Here is a 6,046-nt window from a genome sequence, read left to right as displayed (position 1 = left end):
GCGGGTTGTCGGCCGCCATTGTCGCTATCGCGCGGCGGGGGAAGGAGTATCATGTCGTAGCCGCCGTCGAAGGACATGAACTCAAGACTCCCGAAACAGAGCACCGTCCTGGGCTGGAAAGGTTGCTGGAGACTACCCATCTGGAGCTTGACGGGAAGCTATTCGTCAACACGCAGCAGGCCCCTACCTGGCGCGCCAACTGTCGGCGTTTCGACCCCGGGGGGTCCCCGGACCGACGAGTAAATTGTCGTCGCGTGCCCCAGCCCAGATGGGTCAGCGCGAGACGGAGCGCGAGGGGGGAAACCAGAGGGAGACATGCGTAAAGGGGAAACCCGCGGCCTTCGTGTTGTCTCGCGCCCAGGTCGGGTGCGCTTGCAGTAGAGGGTTACAAGCGTCCGCGCGGGAGGGAGCGAGAGGCGTGCACGCGCCGTCCCGTCCTCCTCCGTGCGGCCAACCATCCGTACGAGTGCCCTGGCCCTTCCTTTTATAGGCGTAAGGAGAGGGCCCAGGTGTACAATGGGAGGTGTAGCAGTGTGCTAACGTGTCTAGCAGAGAGGAGCTAGCGCCCTAAGTACATGCCGTCGTGGCAGCCGGAGAGGTTTTGGCACCCTGTTCAGGAGATGTCGTGGCCGTCGGAGGAGCGCTGGAGCCTGGCGGAGGGACAGCTGTCGGGGCTGTCGAGTCCTTGCTGACGTCTCCTTGCTTCCGTAAGGGGGCTGAGAGCCGCCGTCGTCATGGAGCACGAGGGGCGCCATCATTATTTGTTTACCGGGACAAGCCAGATGGGACGCCGGTCTTGTTCCCCGTAGCCTGAGCTAGCCAGGGGTAGGGCAATGATGGGCCCCCTGTGACGTGGTCGGTCCGAGCCCTGGGTCGGGCGAGGCGGAGGCTCCTCCGAGGTCGAGGTCGAGTCTGTCTTCCGTGGTCGAGGTCGGGCCTGAGCCCTAGGGTTGGGCGAGGCAGAGTTCGTCGTCTTCCGGGGCCAAGGCCGAGTCCGAGCCCTGGGGTCGGGCGAGGCGGAGTTCGTCGTCTTCCGGGGCCGAGGCCGAGTCCGAGCCCTGGGGTCGGGCGAGGCGGAGTTCGTCGTCTTCCGGGGCTAAGGCCGAGTCCGAGCCCTAGGGTCGGGCGAGGCGGAGTTCGTCGTCTTCCGGGGCCGAGCCCGAGTCCAAGCCCTAGGGTCGGGCAAGGCGGAGCTTCCTATGGCGCTCGAGGCCAGACTTGGTCGCTGTCAGCCTCACTCTGTCGAGTGGCACAGCAGTCAGAGCGACACGGGCGTCACTGTCTTCTTGTCAGGCTGGTCAGTGGAGCGGCGAAGTGACTGCGGTCACTTCGGCTCAGTCGACTGAAGGGCGTGCGTCAGGATAAGGTGTCAGGCCACCTTTGCATTAAATGCTCCTGCGATACGGTTGGTTGGTGTGGCGATCTAGCCAAGGTTGCTTCTTGGCGAAGACTGGGCCTCGGGCGAGCCGAAGGTGTGTCCGTTGCTTGAGGGGGCCCTCGGGCGAGACGTGAATCCTCCGGGGTCGGCTGCCCTTGCTCGAGGCTGGGCTCAGGCGAGGCGAGATCGTGTCCCTTGAGTGGACCGAGCCTTGACTTAATCGCACCCATCAGGCCTTTGCAGCTTTGTGCTGATGGGGGTTACCAGCTGAGATTAGGAGTCTTGGGGGTACCCCTAATTATGGTCCCCGACAACTAGATATGCATGGTTGCTTTCTTTTATTTTAACATTTTGGACCACATTTGCACCACTTGTTTTGTTTTTGCTAATCTTTTTGGAAATTCTTTTTCAAAGTCTTTTGCAAATAGTCAAAGGTATATGAATAAGATTGTAAGAAGCATTTTCAAGATTTGAAATTTCTCCCCCTGTTTCAAATGCTTTTCCTTTGACTAAACAAAACTCCCCTGAATAAAATTCTCCTCTTAGCTTTCAAGAGCGTTTTAAATAGATATCAATTGGAAATATATTTAGATGCTAATTTTGAAAATATACCAATTGAGAATCAACATACCAATTTGAAATTAAACATACCGATTTAAAAAATTTCGAAAGGTGGTGGTGCGGTCCTTTTGCTTTGGGCTTAATATTTCTCCCCCTTTGGCATTAATCGCCAAAAACGGAGACTTTGTGAGCCCTTTATACTTTCTCCCCATTGGTAAATGAAATATGAGTGAAAGATTATACCAAATTTGGAGAGTGATGCGGAGTGACGGCGAAGGATAAACGATACCGTTAGAGTGGAGTGGAAGCCTTGTCTTCGCCGAAGACTCCATTTCCCTTTCAATTTACGACTTAGCATAGAAATACACTTGAAAACACATTAGTCGTAGCCATGAAAGAGATATGATCAAAGGTATACAAATGAGTTATGTGTGTAATGTTTCAATCAAAATTCCGAGAATCAAGAATATTTAGCTCATTCTTATGTTTGCTAAAGGTTTTCTCATCTAATGGTTTGGTAAAGATATCGACTAATTGTTCTTTGGTGCTAACATAAGCAATCTCGATATCCTCCTTTGTTGGTGATCCCTCAAAAAGTGATACCGAATGTCTATGTGCTTAGTGCGGCTGTGTTCAACGGGATTATCCTCCATGCGGATAGCACTCTCATTGTCACATAGGAGAGGGACTTTGCTCAATTTGTAGCCATAGTCCCTAAGGGTATGCCTCATCCAAAGTAATTGCGCACAACAATGTCCTGCGGCAATATACTCGGCTTCAGCGGTAGAAAGAGCTACTGAGTTTTGTTTCTTTGAAGCCCAAGACACCAGGGATCTCCCCAGAAACTGACAAGTCCCAGATGTGCTCTTCCTATCAATTTTACACCCTGCCCAATCGGCATATGAATATCCTGTTAAATCAAAGGTGGATCCCTTCGGGTACCAAAGACCAAACGTAGGAGTGTAAACTAAATATCTCATGATTCTTTTCACGACCCTAAGGTGAACTTCCTTAGGATCGGCTTGGAACCTTGCACACATGCATACAGAAAGCATACTATCCGGTCGAGATGCACATAAATAGAGTAAAGATCCTATCATCGACTGGTATACCTTTTGATCTACGGATTTACCTCCCGTGTCGAGGTCGAGATGCCCATTAGTTCCCATGGGTGTCTTGATGGGCTTGGCATCCTTCATTCCAAACTTGTTGAGTATGTCTTGAATGTACTTTGTTTGGCTGATGAAGGTGCCGTCTTGGAGTTGCTTGACTTGAAATCCTAGAAAATACTTCAACTCCCCCATCATAGACATCTCGAATTTTTGAATCATGATCCTACTAAACTCTTCACAAGTATATTTGTTAGTAGACCCAAATATGATATCGTCAACATAAATTTGGCATACAAACAAAACTTTTGCAATGGTTTTAGTAAAGAGAGTAGGATCGGCTTTACTGACTTTGAAGCCATTAGTGATAAGAAAATCTCTTAGGCATTCATACCATGCTCTTGGGGCTTGCTTGAGCCCATAAAGCGCCTTTGAGAGTTTATAAACATGGTTAGTGTACTCACTATCTTCAAAGCCGGGAGGTTGCTCAACATAGACCTATTCACCCCATTTGGTCACTTTTTTGGTCCTTCAGGATCTAATAGTTATGTATAGTTTAGAGTCTCTTGTTTAATGGCCAGATATTTCTAATTAATCTAAAAATTTATGATATTTTTTTAATTTTTTATCATGTCTGATGAGAATTAACATAAAGGCTCAATTAGGTCCTGAATTAATAATAGAGTGAAAATTAATCCAGAGGCTCTATTAGAACCTTCGATTAGTAATACCAAGATATATATAAACAGTAGAGTATAGTTTAAATGTTGGCATTGTTCATTCTTTCTTTTGTTATTTAATTTATGCTTTCCACGGTGGTTAGTGGTTACGTCTAAAGGGTCCAAATAATGCATGAATAGTATGAGGACAAGAAGTCTGCCCTAAAAATAGCGATGCAAAGGCATGGTGTCCAAGCCATACATATAGCGCATTAATTTTATCAGCAGAAAAGTTGTATTTATAGGTCCTAGTGCCCAGGCAACAAGAGACACGAATAAAGCATCGATCACGACAAGATGGCGTACACAGACAATGCGATGAGAGCCTTGTTCCTCCTAGCGCTCTTCTGCGTCGTGCATGGTGAGAAGGAAGAGTCAAAGGGCATCGATGCGAAAGCGTCCGGGCCCGGTGGGTCCTTCGAAATCACCAAGTTGGGCGCCTCCGGCAACGGTAAGACAGACAGCACAAAGGCTGTGCAGGAGGCATGGGCATCGGCATGTGGCGGCACCGGGAAGTAGACAATCCTCATATCCAAGGGCGACTTCCTTGTCGGACAACTCAACTTCACAGGCCCATGCAAGGGCGACGTGACCATCCAGGTGGATGGCAATCTGCTGGCGACCACGGACCTAAGCTAGTACAAGGAACATGGTAATTGGATCGAGATTCTACGCGTGGATAACCTGGTCATCACCGGCAAGGGAAACCTTGACGGGCAGGGCCCAGCCGTGTGGAGCAAGAACTCCTGCACCAAGAAGTACGACTGCAAGATCCTTCCCAACTCGCTGGTGATGGACTTCGTGAACAATGGGGAGGTGTCCGGGGTCACGCTGCTCAACTCCAATTTCTTCCACATGAACATGTACCGGCGCAAGGACATGCTGATCAAGGACGTGACCGTGATGGCGCCCGGGGATAGCCCCAACACGGATGGCATCCACATGGGTGACTCATCCGGGATCACCATCACCAACACCGTCATTGGCGTCGGCGACGACTGCATCTCCATCGGCCCTGGGACCTCCAAGGTGAACATCACCGGCGTGACCTGCGGCCCCGGCCACGGCATCAGCATCGGCAGCCTAGGGCGGTACAAGGACGAGAAGGACGTCACGGACATCAACGTCAAGGATTCCACTCTTAAGAAGAAGATATTCGACGTCCGCATCAAGGCGTACGAGGACGCCACCTCCGTTCTCACCGTCTCCAAGATCCACTACGAGAATATCAAGATGGAGGACTCAGCCAACCCCATCTTCATCGACATGAAGTACTGCCCCAACAAGTTGTGTACTGCCAACGGCGCCTCTAAGGTCACCGTCAAGGACGTCACCTTCAAGAACATCACCGACACCTCCTCCACCCCGGAGGCCGTTAGCCTGCTCTGCACTGCCAAGATCCCATGCACCGGCGTCACCATGGACGACGTCAACGTCGAGTATAGCGGCACCAACAACAAGACCATGGCTATATGCACGAACGCCAAGGGCAGCACCAAGGGTTGCCTCAAGGATCTTGCATGCTTCTAGACCCTTCGTCGACTGACCCATCTCTCTAGTTATAATTTTTCTCTCGTCCTTGCATTGCCCATTAGATGCTATCCATTGGTAATGCACAAAAGTAAAACGACAGACATCCGACAGCTATATTATGTTCGACGGTGTAACACCCTGAATTTGAGGGTATAAAATTTCTTCTCTAAATGCCAACCAAATTCAGGTGTTACCTCTTGTCTCTCTCTCTTTTCCTTTTGATTAAAAGTAAGTGAATTAGGCGAGGGTTTAATTATTTATTTTGTCAAAACTTATGTGAGTCATGAAATGTTGCATCATGTTGAGCCTAAATTATTCTTTTGTTTGATGCACATGTTTGAATTGGTTTGAATTTGAAATTTGGTTTGAGTTTGATTTGAAAAACATAGAGAAATTAAAATAGAAAAGACATTAGAAATTTCAAAAAAAGAAAAGGAAAGCAGCCCGAACCTCCTCCCTCATTGGCCTTTCGGCCCATCTAGCCCAATTAACCGCCCGCGTCCGCTGACAAGCGGGCCCCACATGTTGGTGCCACGCCCCGCTCACCCGCTCGCCCTCTCCCTCTCTTCTCAGTGGGACCGCCCTGTCAGCACTGCACCCTGCTCGCTCGCTCGTTCCCTCGCTGACTCGCGGCCCCTATTGTCAGACCCATCCCCTCCCCTGCAACTGTCGTGCCCGCGCCCATGGCGTGCGCCCATGCGGTCAAAGCGCGCCCACATCCCCACGACCTACCCACGTCACCCGAG

At 50.2% G+C, this 6,046-nt stretch overlaps 1 pseudogene; it reads left to right on the top strand.

The window, feature by feature from the left end:
• The first annotated feature begins 4,064 nt into the window (after positions 1–4,064).
• LOC103629732 (exopolygalacturonase-like) lies at positions 4,065–5,612 on the top strand (annotated as a pseudogene).
• Positions 5,613–6,046: the final 434 nt, after the last annotated feature.

This window comes from Zea mays, chromosome 6, assembly GCF_902167145.1.
Source record: "Zea mays cultivar B73 chromosome 6, Zm-B73-REFERENCE-NAM-5.0, whole genome shotgun sequence".
In the NCBI taxonomy this organism is placed as follows: domain Eukaryota; kingdom Viridiplantae; phylum Streptophyta; class Magnoliopsida; order Poales; family Poaceae; genus Zea; species Zea mays.
The sequence above is the reverse complement of the archived record's forward strand: the minus strand, read 5'-3'. Positions and strand labels throughout refer to the sequence as shown.